Genomic DNA, 14,445 nt, shown 5'->3' with positions numbered 1-14,445 from the left:
TTGGAAACATAGCACTGATTGTTCAACTTTATGGAGGTATTTTTGTGTCTTTTTGTTGCAATCATATAAAACTGTTTTGAGAGCATATTTCTTGAACTGCAATCAAAAATCAAGTTTGTAAGTAAAAATGTATGATCATTTGCCTATAAATCAGTCCTCTTTGCTTGCAAGTTAAAAACTTTTGCTTGCAGATCAGTCCTCTTTGCTTGCAAGTTAAAGTTTTGCTTGCAAGTTCAACTGCACTTAATGGGCGGGGCCTACGCTGATGGATGACAGAAGAGTTTCTATTGGTGGGTTTGACGTGGCTCCATACAGAGCGGGTTACACCCACGATTCCTTCTCTCCCACCGGAAATGCACGACAGTCAGCATTACTGCTACACCCCGGGGCATCGACAGTACTGACCGTTACGCCGTTGAATAGTTCTGCCCTGGCTAAACAAAAGCAATCTACATGCACCAGTTCAAATAAAACATTCTTGCTATTATTAGGCCTATTCCACACAGACTCGTGTATTTCTGAAACCGTGTATTATTCTATGCAATTTGGCTGTTTGGCCACACGCAACCACACTTTTGGGTCCCCGCAACCGCGTTTCTTTGAAACCAGAGTCCACGGTGAAGTTTTTGGAAGACTCCGGTGCCAGCGGTTGCGTGTAGATAAGATAACCGCAGTATTTTATTACCTGTCTCCATTGTTTGACGTCAGAGCACTCAAAAAAGTGAATTAGAGGTGTTGTTCAAGTTATATTTATTTTTTATTTTCATTTTACTTAAAATACTTGTCTTTGTTACAGTTAAACATGTTTTTCTAATAAAGTCGACGAAATTGTGTCTGTCGTTATCTGTAAAAAAAATTAATCTGTTGTTTAATCACAAACTATTTACGTTAAGTCAGTTAGGATTGCGATACATCTTACATCCAGAGGGTGTCAGTAATGCAATGCCAGCCGCCTAAAACCCCAAAGAAGAAGAAGAGTGAGACGTTTCAGACTGCACATGCGCAAGGCCTCAAGTTGTTGTCGTTTTTTTGTCGTCGAGAAAGGTAAGTGAACATTTTCTTTTTACCCAGAATATATAATATATTGTTGGCGTGTTTGTGCAATTTTAGAGAGCAGGTGGGTCTTGTGCTAGCTAACTTTTTTTTTTTATCCCGCTGAGCATCGCCATATCACTTTTTGTGACCGAGTCTCTGTGGATTAGATTAGTGTTAGTTTTGTGTTCCTGTCTGAATTTACAGATATTAAACTTATTTTACAAGCTGGTGAAGCTAGCGTTACTGCTGATACTTATCGTTTTGCTGTAGCTTCATAATAAAAGCTTTCTGTCGGCGAACCACCGGGAAGCTTTTATTGTGAAGCAGGTACAGGAGGTGCGGCCGCGGCGTGTTGCACGCGAGTAAAAACAGGTAGCAGTTGTCAACAATGAACTACTTCGGATTAGCGGACCAGTAAGGACTGTAATTTAAAACGCAATATACTGAATTGAAGCACTGGTAAGTGGATATGCTTGGTCTTATAACCTAGGTTGTCTTGTATTTGGCCATTATGTTGTTGTTGTTTTTAGTCTTTATGAACTTGAATGAGCCGCTGCTAGACGAAAGTTGCGTGATCTACATGCTAACAGAAATGTGAATTAGTGTGCAGCGTCACAGAGCAGATGTCGGTTTTAGGTAAATTTAATGCTACTAAACATTAAATGCGGCACGATGTGCAGTGGTTAGCACTGTCACCTCACAGCAAGAAGGTTCAGTCTCTGAACCCACCAGCTGATTGGGGCTTTTCTGTGGTTGGAGCCATTTTGTGCCGAGTTTGCATGTTCTCCCCGCGTCTGCGTGTGTTTTCTCATGGTGCTCCGACTTCCTTGAAGTCCATTGTCACTGAGGGCGAATATCCACGTGGATTATTCTCACGGAAAAATATAAGAGTTGATTTCATGGGTTCTTATGGAAGTTTGCACACCGGGGCGGAACTTTCGTGCGGTGAAAAAAGTTTACGCCCAGACTTTGACCCCCTGCGGAATTCGCTGGCAGAACTACACAGCTGGGCCAATGAAATCGTTTGTTTATAGTTGCGCGGACCCGGGAGAGTCCGAAATCCAGCCAGGCAGGACAGTATGGGAGAAAGGTTGATAAACCTCGTTTCACAGCACCCCGTCCTTTTTGATAACAGACAGGATGATTTTATGAACACTGAATTAAAAGACAGCGTCTGGCAGTCCATTGTCCAGCTTGGTTGCTGCGGTGAGAGTGGTAAGTGCTAAAGAAAGTTGAAGTTGACGCTTGTTAAACGTTAGCTTGCTAGCTTGCTGCTGCTGCTGCTGCTGCTGCTACTCGCGTCCATGTTCACCCACAACCGCACACACTGTGCGGAATTGGAACACAAGCGAAAGCGAAATTCCACACCGTGTCCGTACCGCGCCTGTGTGTATGGTTTAAACGCGGAAAAGCGCTACGCGAATATTCCGCAAATCCGTCCCGCATTTCTGCATCGTGGCAGTGAGAATGAACCCACTCCAAACACGTGCAGGTTAATTGGTGACTCTAAACTTTACGTAGGTGTGAATATGAGCTGTTTGTTTGTTTGTTTGTTTGTCTCTATGGGTCAGCCATGTGATGAACTGGCGACCTGTCCAAGGTATACTCCGCGTTTCACCCAATGTCAGCTGGGATCGGTTCCAGCCCCGCGCGACCCTGTAAAGGATAAGCTTGATTTAAAAAATATTTTAAGTGTGTTTTTTTTTCCTCTCTGAATTTTCAGTATCTAATTGCATCCTCTCCCGTTTGCAGGTGAAGGAGATACCTTTAGCTGCTGTTGAAGCTTGCGTCTACTTTTGAGTACATGATTCACCATATCATTATATGTAAGTATTTTAACAGTTTTGTTTTTGTATTATATTTCCAAACTTAAAACTTTTTTTTTGTTTTTTTACAAAGCTTAGTGAAATGGGCTTTAGGCTTAATTTTTAACAGTGACAGTTAAAGGTGACCAGCCTCTGTCGTGAATTTATGATTTGCAGTTCAAAACAAAGTGTCTAGTGGCCCGGCTATGATATCTGTATCAGATTTGCTGTGATATTCTACTCTAAACATAAAGAACGTAGTTCATATATTCTTTCAAAGTAGAATGCACTAATTGAGTTGAGTGCTGGAAGTCATGATAAGTGATGATATAAAAGCAGTGTAAATTTAGTGTTTTCAGAAAGTGTAGACTTTGTGAATATAGATTGTGTTCAGCTCTTAACTCACAAAGTTCTTTAAACTTAAATAATAATCAAATCACATAAATCAAAAAGGCCTTACACCCCCCCCCCCCCCCCCCCCCCCCTTCTGTTAAAATCTTTCTACATTTATTTCAGTTGATTTTCTATCTTTTTGTCATCATCATGTTGCATATATCAGGTCCTGAATGATGGTCCATTGATCATTTGTGCTCCCTCCTGTCTGGACAAGGCTTTGTACTCATAACAGGTATGATCTCAACTAACTACTCATTTACTGTGAATTGGGTTGTCTGTATTTTTATTTCTAGAAACATGCATCAGGTGACCGCTTCAATATCTTGCTCTTCTTCTGAATAGCTCATTTAATTTTAGAACTCTGGTTTTCTTAAAAAGCAACTGATGAATTTATTAGTTGATGACTCCTGTTAACATCTTGAATTTCAGATTCTGGCCTTTATCTGCTCCCTCCCTCATTAATGTGGTGTAGGCGGCACTGCTGAGCTTGCACATGGTATGTCCAGTCACACTTTTCTAAAGAAAATGTTTTACAAGTTATGTTTTCTTTACTGATATTCCTTTGCTGTTTTTTTCCAGATTTTGAATGTGGCAGTGTAAAGGTTGCAGTTCAGAGACCCCAACTAGGGACCAGTTACTTAAACACTATAGGTTAAAACATCCACATTATTGGCGCCAGCACCCATATCCTTGCCCATACAGTAGTTGTCCGTGTACATTTAACTTATGGAATGCGCTCAGGTCACATTTGTGTCGAGTCCATAACCGAGAGACATCACAGCAAACATCGTCATTGGCCACATTCAACTGTCATGTTTGTGGATTCCCTGAAGTTTCCTCTGAAAAAGAGTATTTTGCACATCTAAATTTGCATCTCAAAGCCAGTGAAACAGTTCCCTGCTTCTTCAAGGGATGTTCATTTAGCACAAACATCTATGGGACATTTAAATCACATAAAAATAGAAAGCACCTTGGTTTTTCTTACAGTGACTTTAAACCTGGAATAGTTTCACTGAGAGAGAGTTTTGACGCACCGAATCTTTCAGGTGAACATGGAGACAGTGAAGTATTTGATGAAGACAAGCTAGAAGTGCAGTCAAGTTCTCAGACGGACATCTCAGAAAATGTTGAGAAGATGATACAAGAAAAATTTGCAGCAGTGTTGCTTAAGATGGAAAACATACTCCATGTTCCAAGCAGTGCAGTCAATGAACTTTTACAGGACTTGCACTTCCTGATGAGTTCTGCATCCATGACTACATTAAATGGCATTGTGTCAGTTTTTTGTACTAAGCATAATCTTGGTCGTAGTGCAACAGAAATACAGGAGTTGGCCTCTGCAGTCTGCCTCTCTAACCCTTTGACAAAAACAATTGGAGATCAAGGCCCACTTGGCACTGCTTTTAAGTGGAAGCAGTACTTCAAAGACAGGTTCCAAGTAGTTGAACCAGTTGAATATGTTTTGGATAAGGAGTGCAACCATACCTACCAATATGTACCATTATTCAAATGCTTTTAGAATTGTGAGGTGTAGTAGGTGTGTATGTGCAGTCCTAAAGTTTCTTTTTTCTTTTCTTTTTTTTTATAGAATGAAACTGTCAAAAGAAAGAGGGAGTGCGTCCTGAAGGCACTTTGTGTCTATCTGAATGAAGACCCAGACATCCTCTTCAAGGAATACCTGGTTAGTAATATTAATTGTTTTCACCTCTATTCAACCAATTATTGAATAACTAATGTTGTTACTTAATTATAATTGCATGGAATTAGTTTGTTTAAACTTATTTTGAAATCTAATATATACCTTAACCATGCATTTTATTAGGGACACCTGTGCAATCTAACGTAAGCCAATACAATTACTTTTATGAAGCTTATACAGTTTAATTTTTTCTGACATTGTCAGAAAAATAATTTGACTTTACTTATAACTGAGGTAGTAGTGGGTGGCGGTAGTGCAGTTTTATTGATAAGTGTTCTTAATATTGTCTACCAGAGCATGTAAGTGGAGTGGTGCAGTGAGAATTTCCACTCCTCACTCATGGAGCTGTTTATCTGTGCTCTCCAGCTCAGAACTGCTACTCACTAGATCATATAAACATATTAGGAAGACTTGTTAACACAATGTAAACACAAACAAAATGTCTAAGCTTAGTAAAAGTAAAAGCAGTGCTGTTCCAAATAAAGTACCAAGTGAGTTGACATTAAATAATGCTATTCAATTCTGCAAAATCTGTTTGTGATTTCATAGTGTGTTTTTTTTTTTTTTTTTTTGGTCGTGTCTTTCTGTCCCATGTAAAGGATTCCGATCCTACTACTCAGGGGGAGGTTGAACAAATTCTCCATGGCATCTACAGCATCACTGTTGAAGGAGGTGATGCCGCCACTCCTCCAGCTGATGTGGGAATCATGATCGAGGGTGTTGAAGTTCTACATGACTTGGGAGACATTGCCACTGCATGTGCACTCTTGATGGGTGTAATCTATGCACTGAACCTCAGTTATCCTCAAGAACTGAAAGGCTTCTTTGAAGTGCTTCAGAAGATCTTTCTTCAACTGGATGCTTCAAGACTCTCAACAAAGGTACAGATGCTCAAAAACAAACTGTTTGAATGAGCCAACCATTGATTTGCATACTGAATGTTATGCGGAATAGGCACAATTCTATTTTGGATCAAAACTGAATAAAGTGAAAAGTAGTCTTGTGGTAAAATTGAGGTCCAAGTTACAAGAATTGAGAAGTGAATTGAAAGGCCAATGTTGACAGCAGCAAGTGTGGTGTTAGATTTTTAGACCATTATGCTGTTTGAATTTTTTTTGAAAACACCAAGCCTGTCATGTTAGACCAAAATATTGTCAAAAGGATGTTTTTTGTTCTATGTTGTATGTGTTATGCTGCATAAAGGCAGTTTACAGATGTCCATGGACTATCGTGTACCATAATGTTGCCAACTGAGTTTATTTGGATGGATGCAACAAATGGTTATTTTCATTAGTGATTAATCTGTCCATTTTTTTCTATTGGTTGTCACTTTGAGAATCTGTGATTGGCATTTTTGACTTGATACACCAAGGTGTAAAACCTTATGTTTTATTTTGTCACAACCAATAGTCCACAACCCAAAGATAGGTGGTTTACTGTCAGAGGACTAAATAAACCAGAAAGTATTTACATTTAAAGGGATAGTTTGGGTTTTTTGAAGAGGGGTTGTATGAAGTACTTGTACATAGTCAGTGTATACCTGCGTTAAAAATGTCATAATGTTGTTTTTGGACCAAGTGCACCAAAATGCTAATGTTAAATGCGTTGGTGAATAAAGGAATTAACAAAAATATGTTGGGTGTACCAAATTCATTTGTGTGGAACCTGTTGACAAACTAGAATTATGTCAAACTAATTAAAAAAGAATCAATTAAATGAAAGTATAATGTTTTTATTAATTGGACTTAAATGTATTATTTTACTTGTAGATATAAGATGTATGTTGAAAGGGCAAATGTAAAATATGTAGGATGACAATATATTTTTTAAGTTCATATAACATAATTGATTTAATTACGCCAAGCTGAAATAGCTCTTGTTGATCAGAAGTAATTGTTTTTATTTGGGTCAATTCACAATCATTATGTTACTCTAAAACAATTTGATTAAGTTAGATTGACTTTATATATTTAATTGTAATTAACTTAATACAATTTCGTGGAACCTGTTGACAAAATATATTTAATTAAAGCCAACGTTTCATTTTTTTGAGTGAGCGATGGTAAATAGCTCTTTTCTAAAAGTCACATCCTGTGTTAAATACAATGTATTTTAGCTATATTTACAATGAAGCTTGATTCTGCACTCTGCACTTAGCCCATATGTGAATGTTTACCGTTGCTATGGCAACACGTGACAGCTGACGTTAGCGTTAGTTAGCTTAGCTCAATCCTCCGACAAACAATAACCCATAAAATTATAATTCAACGTATTTAAACAAAATCAACCTTAGCTAATGTGTTGTCACAGGTTCGATTGTCAAAATTAAAGTAATAACAGCTTAAATCCCTGAGGAACTACGCTAGCACTAGTGATAGTTGCATCCACTCGTATGCAGTTACCTTACGTTACAGTTCCCTCAAACAATATCACGAAGCACAATACAAACGATATAAACAAGTTATCGATTAAGGGTACACTCCTAAAATCTGAAGGTGCTCACCAAACGGTGATTTTGCTGGTCTTCAGTAGCTTTACTCTACTCTAGGTGTAACTGCCAACTGAAGAACACAGCACAAACCAACCGTTTATATACCCAGATTTGCTCTCGTGCCTTTACTCAAATCAGTTATGCTTTAAATTGAATGGGGGGTATCTGTATGCTTTGCAAGCGTACTGGGCTGATGAGTAAAATTTAAGAAAAAGGCTAAATGACATGATGTTGCACACTCTTGTACAGTAGGTGGCGGTATGCACCTTTAAATTGTTTACAATCCGCCAACCGAGAGAAGAAGAAAAAAAAATGCTTTGCAAGCTGTCATTCCGACGGAGACTGGCCAATAGAGATGTGTCTTACAGCTTTCAGTTTAGGCCCCGCCCACCAGGTTCAACTTTTTACTCTCAAAACTTTTTGACTTGCAAACGAAAAAAAAAATGACTCGCAAACAAAACTTTTGGATTTGCATTTTTTAATCAGTCATTTTTTACTTGCAATAAAACATTTTTTGATTGCAATATTGATACTTTTGCTCTCAAATCTTTTTTTGATTGCAAAACCTACTCTGCTTGATTGAATAATAAAGAAACAAATGTAGCTCCATACAATTTTAGTGACAAGACCCACATTGAAAAGGGGACTGATGCCCAAACAAGACACCCCAACCAGATTTTATTTTACTTTTTCACACTTTTAATAATAAGTTAATTTACAGCCCAGCTGTAGTGGAGACATGTCAGAAATGAGGACACTAATCTTTAAGTGTATTTGAAATACAGTCTAGGGAATGAGTTTGGAGGTAATTTAATAGAGTCACCTGAAGAGGTGAAGCCATAATGACAACAGAGGAAACAGGGGAAAGAAGATGTTAAGCCAGGTCATGAGAGGAAGAAGAGGAAAGGTGATGACTGCAGGAGAGAAATGACTCAAAGAGCTGAGAGGGACCAAAATAAAAGAAGAGGAGAGGAAAAAAGTCATTAGAACAGGAAAGTAAAGGCACATAAAGTCTTAACGTCTTGGCAAGTATCAGTTAATGTGCTTGGCTCTTTGGCAAAGAGTTTCTCTGAGCATTCAACCAGCAACCAGCTGCTCTGCTGAAGCAATATCTCTTTTATATGTCTTTTTCCGCATCCTTCCTTTTTCATTCTTCCATGTAAGGCAACTGAATTATGTTCTCTGAGCTGTAAGCATCATCTTCTTGCTGAGAGGTTCACACCTGATGTTATGCTTGTTATTCCCAGTTCAAATGGTTTGGAAACATAGAATTGATTGTTTAATTTAAGTGACAAGCCCCACATGGAAAAGAAGGATGGATTAATAGTGGAACAAGTTTGTTCACCCTTCATGGGGAAATACACTGAGTTCAAATGAGTTTCTCACAAAGTAAGAGGTCTCTGAACGACCAGTTATTCTCTGAGGAAGTCCACTCACATTCCTCACTTCACTACTGATGTGCTGAACTCCACCTCTACAGCCATGTGCACAACTTCACACATTGTTGGACTGATATGAAGTTGTTCCTTCCAATAAGGGTTGATTCAGTAGATATGTCAGAATTCTCTAAACAAAATGAAGTAGTGGACAGAGAGAGCAACTTTTAAACCAAAGTTTTTGCCTAAGGCCAAAAACTATTTTTGCATTACGTATCTTTATTCTCTCCCTCTGAAGCTTCTTGCTGGCAGGTGTGAAGAAGTGGCTTGTAATTCTGTTCATCACAGAACATGTAAAGGCCAAAAGTAGAGTAAGTTGTTGACCTGCTTCTTGATGTTTTTTGTCACTGCACAGGATAAAGTTTGCCTTTGTCTGAATCCAATATTTTTCTTCCCTTCCATTGCAGGCCTGGCCAGTGGCCAGAGCAGTCTGTGAATTTAAATGTTTTTGTCAGGGGAAACATTTTATTCCTCCGTGCAGACAGCAGAGATCTGTGAGAATATCTCTGAAAATGCTACATGCTGCTGGACAACTGATGAAAAAAGAAGTCTACAGACATGGCAGCTCTGTGAGGTTGTCTTTAGACACACATCAGCATGCTAACATGCTCACATGTTGGGGTGAGGGGATGCTGTCAGCGCCACAAAATGCACCTATGGGCTGAATTGCTTACAAAAATGGCTGTAGCTCGCCAAAAACATTAGATATCAGCATGTCAATGGATTATTTTAGCACGTGTATTAGCCCATGTTCAAAATATTTGGGGAGTTTATAAACTACACATTGGAAAGTTTGGAGTGTGACAAACCTCTAAACCAATGTTTTCATTTTCACTCATAACCTGTTTTTAGGTGGATCCCTCACGATAAATCAAATTGGTTCTGAGTTTACTAGTTAATTACATATTTTTCAAGCCAGTGAAACAAATGGGACAATTTCCAAGACATTAAAAATAGAATGTGATGCGGCACCAGCCTATAATGTGTTTTGTATCAGGTAAACAATTGCTGTAACTCTTGTTAATGTATCTATTTATTACTTCACTTGGCAACTTGCTTGGTAATTAGGAGCTGGCTTTAGAAAAAAACAGCAAAGATTAGCTGAGTGGCTCATGTTAACCACCAGTTGACATACATAGCTAATGTTAAACACAATAAGTTAATAGTTACATGTCTACCAGAGAGGACAGTAGTGACATACTGTAATATTTACAGTAAGTATTTGATCGAATCACCAGGTAAGATCATCATTTAAGCTAACAAAGGTCAAAACCAGGCCTTACATAGCTCAGTTAGCTTCCTCTCTGGCCAAAATTAGTAAAAATACTTGCTGTACTATGTAGGCATACTGAGTTTCGGGATCCCACAGATTTCATATATTTTCCTGCTGGTGCCTCAAGTCTTATTGCTTTAAAGTTTCAGTTTGGCAGCTTGGAAAAACTTAGTAATGGATTCTTTACCATGTTGGTAGATCATCCCACCACAAAAAAAGCTTTTAGGTAATTTTGTGTTGTTTGTTAGCAGATGTTTATGACAAGGGGGCACCTTCATTCAATATAAAGTCAGTGGAGAGTGATGAATTGTTTTCTCCTGTGGTGGGGCTGGACTTAAATGCGTTCTGTCTCTATGGTGGATGGCATCACGAAACACAGGACTTTATCCTGGGACTTTCCCCAAGAAAACAGCCTGAGAACAGCCTGTGTCGTCACACTGAACATGGCTTTTCAGCCTTATATTAGTAGCTACACTAAAGTCATGTGACCACAGTGTAGTTTGTTTATAGCTTACAGACTCATTTACACTTCAAAATTCATGAAAGTGGTATTCAGCACTCTATTATTAAATACAAAGTGCATCAAGGCTGATGGAGATGTCATTTATTTTTCAGATATTTAGTCATAACACAGAGTAGTGGAGATAATAAACTTTTGACTGGATAGATGAAAATCAAGAGGATTCATCCTCATTTGAACCATGAATGTCTCCAAAATTTCATGACAATCCATCTGTTGAAATAATGTGGTGAACAGACAGACATCTGTTGAGGTATGCTGCTAATGTGGCTAAAACTAACAAGATGCGATATGCAGTGCAGGGCAATTTTTTAAAAAAAACATGATTTGCTGTTACTCAGCTCAGTCTTTGTTTAATTTTTTGGCTGTTACATCTAGTTTTATCAACCTATGGGCTCTTCTGGACGCAGACCTGTGTTGACTACCTCAGAATTAGTCAATCGGAATTGGCCTAGCACTCTTGGCTGGCTCCCGACTCTCCATGGAAGCCAACTAGTTTGAGGTGAAGTCAGTTTGAAGCGAGATATCAGTAGGCAGCCTGTTCCTGTTGAGTGAAAGTGACTCGACCCAGACCTGCAGTCGCAACAATTGCAGTGGTTTTCAGGGTTCATATGAAACTGAAAAGCTGCTCTATGGTTGGCGGTTGAGTGTGTGAGGTATCGTTTCTCCACTTCCTGTGTCAGCATAGTCCTCCCTGTGTGTTTCTAACCACGGGCGGTTAAAATGACTCGCAGCCTCTTCTCAATTCAACCACAAAACCACATCTGAGCAGCAGCACATCAAGAACCTGCAGTGTGTGAGCGAGGGTACACATGACTTCTTACAATACACCCACAGTTTCCTCTGTGTGTGTGTGTGTGTGTGTGTGTGTGTGTGTGTGTGAGAGAGAGAAAGAGAGAGAAGCATGAGTTTTAAACAGTAGCACAAAACGTATTACCACTATATCCGTGTCATTCATCTTTTTTTTCTTTTAAAGATGAATCAGGTTTTATTTTAAATAATATTTGGTCAAAGTAATGTTTTGAAGAACCTTGCCTCTCATTTTCATCTTCTTGGCTTTTGATGCTACCTAACCTCCATAACTTAAATTTTTCAAAACAATATTTTAAATAAAATTGAATAAATAACTAACAAGAAAAAAGAAAAAGAAAATAAAAATAAATAGAAAATGAAAATAAAATATTTTAAAAAACAATCATTTTAAATAAAATTAAATAAATAATAGAATATTAAATTAAATAAATTTACTTATTACAGCATCTTGCATAGTTGGAGAAAAATAGTAATATTCTTGAACTAAGACAGGGTGTTATGATTCCAAACTTATCATGACTATTGACCATTAATCAAGTGACCAGCATTACTCACTTTGGATGCCACCTAAAAGCAATGAAAAACAAACAAATAAAAAAACAAAACAAACAACAACAAAAAACTAGTGGATCTTTGAGTTGGGATTAGTTTCTCATACATGCTGAAATACAATACATACAGGCTGAAATCCCTGCTTTACTGCACTTAAGTGTTTTTCTCCAAAGAGGTTTTAATACTGTGCAAATGACGAAGTGCTTAAATGCCACAGTCCTGTCAGTGCAGTAGTTGACAATCTTGTTTACACACAACCGTATAGATCTCTGGAAAACACTACCAATATCCCTGATAGGTTGAGTGAACGCTGTCAAGATGGTCTTCCTTCCCCAACTTCTTTATCACCTGCAGAACATGCCAATATTTATCACCAAAACCTTTCTCAAAAAATTAGATTTAATAATCTTATCATTCATCTGGAACTACAAATCACGCAGAATCAAAAAAGAACATTTATGTAAGTCTAAAGCGAGCGGTGGACTTGCCTTGCCTAACTTCACAGCGTACTATTGGGCGGCTTGCCTTCACATCGTGTCCTTCTGGCTGGATGACACTTATGTGTCGTCTGATTGGTTGGAGATGGAGAGGGAGGATTGTCTGCCCTACTCAATTGGTGCAGTTATACTTTTGCCTGTGGTGGTTGACAAAAGCTGTTACAGACACAACACAATAATACACAATACAATAAGGATCTGGAAACAAATGGGAAAGCACTTTAATCTCAGGACAGGACGCTCCCTCAGACATGGACGGCTTTTTTAATGCCTGGAAAGAGTTAGGTATAGGTAATATTGGCGACCTTTATGTAGAAGGGACTTTTGCATCTTTTGAAAAGCTTTGGGAAAAATATGACCTAACCTGGGCTCACCGTTGTAGATATTTTCAAATCAGGGACTATGTAAGGGAGTATCTGCTTGGATTTCAAAATGCACTCACTCATAAATTGGATGGGTGTTTAAAGTTGTGCACAGGTTCAGACCACGTAATATCCATCCTGTATGACAGACTGCAAGGTCTTTGTCACCCGAGTATGACTAAGATTAAATCTGAATGGGAGAGGGAATTAGGTCTACAAATTACTGATAACACCTGGGACTCCAGCTTAGAACATGTCCACACCTGCACCTGCTAGACATCGCTTAATCCAATTCAAAGTCCTACACAGAATCCATTATTCAAAAGTGAAGTTACACAACATTTTCCCTGAAATTTTGCCCATATGTGATAAATGCAAGTCTACTGAAGCTGATCTGCTGCACAATTTTGCCTTGTGTGCTAAATTGCAAGACTTCTGGGTTGACATAATCAGTTTACTCTCAAAAATATTTAAGGTACTGATACAACCTGAACCAGTCCTAATAATCTTGGATATTTCAGACGTGTTGAGATCTTTAAGAGTGACGCAACAACATCTATTGTCATATGGACTGATCACAGCTAAGAAGCTGATTCTAATGTGCTGGAAAGGGAAAGAGGTGCCCACACTGAAAAGATGACTGACAGAGCTGACAGACACCCTTCATCTGGAAAGGATCAGATATTCTATAAAGGACAGAACTGAACAATTTGAAAAGATCTGGCGACCACTGCTTTCCTTCCTGGAACAGGAGCGGGCCTCCTGACCTTCTGAATCCGACAGTTTAGCGCTCTGGGGTGGGGATTGGCTGAGGGAGGGGGGAGGCTGGGAGTGCGGTGTTCAGGGTATTATTCTGTGGGTTTTGTGTGGTTTTTATTTATGCTTTTTTTGGGGGGTCGTGTTTTGAATATTATACTGTGTATTGCCCTGTGCTGGACCTCTGTCTTTGAAAATTAATTAAAAATATTTGAAACAGTCTTATTTACACAGAAAAACACCAGGAACACGTTTGAGCTTTTCAGAAAGAAACCTAATCTGTATTAACAGAAATCTGCAGATGTAAACCAACTCTATAGGCAAGGAGACAATGTTTGGGTATTAAAAGGGTTCTGGTTCAAAGTAGTATTGACCAGTCATGTTTGAGTGGGCTTATAGATTTCATGATTACTGAAGCCTAAATGCAGTTGCCACAAGTAAAAAGCTAACATTAGGGTATAAACAAACTACACTACAGTCACATGACCTAACATCATCATCATAACAGGACTGTAAAGGCATGTTTGGTGTGGTGCGGTTCAGCGTGCTGACGTTCTGTAGTCTCATTTAGCCACTGTGAGCAGCCACCTAAAAGCCTCAAAATTCACAAATGGCATATTAACTGAGGTATTTGATTTCGTAGAACAAAAGGTGGAAGCCTCTGCAGCGTGTTAACCGCAGACCTTATTTAAGGCATCTAACCAAAAACCCATTGACTTCCAGAAAAAGGAACCGGGAATGCTAAGATACTAACTCATTTTCGGACTTTAGGGCTCATTCCTGGGGCACTCTATAGTGCAAGTCATTCAT

The 14,445-nt window shown here is 38.7% G+C and overlaps 1 long non-coding RNA gene across 2 annotated transcripts; it reads left to right on the top strand.

The window, feature by feature from the left end:
• The first annotated feature begins 1,018 nt into the window (after positions 1-1,018).
• LOC117263305 (uncharacterized) lies at positions 1,019-6,568 on the top strand. Of its 2 annotated transcripts, XR_004502177.2 has the most exons (6): positions 1,019-1,044; positions 2,788-2,861; positions 3,400-3,468; positions 3,666-3,732; positions 4,825-4,917; positions 5,535-6,568. It is a non-coding gene; the product is annotated as an uncharacterized LOC117263305 (long non-coding RNA). The 2 variants fall into 2 exon arrangements; XR_004502176.2 differs by lacking the exon at positions 1,019-1,044 and having other exon boundaries at positions 2,726-2,861.
• Positions 6,569-14,445: the final 7,877 nt, after the last annotated feature.

Source organism: Epinephelus lanceolatus, chromosome 16 (assembly GCF_041903045.1).
Source record: "Epinephelus lanceolatus isolate andai-2023 chromosome 16, ASM4190304v1, whole genome shotgun sequence".
Classification (NCBI taxonomy): domain Eukaryota; kingdom Metazoa; phylum Chordata; class Actinopteri; order Perciformes; family Serranidae; genus Epinephelus; species Epinephelus lanceolatus.
This window is presented reverse-complemented; position numbering and strand designations above follow the sequence as displayed.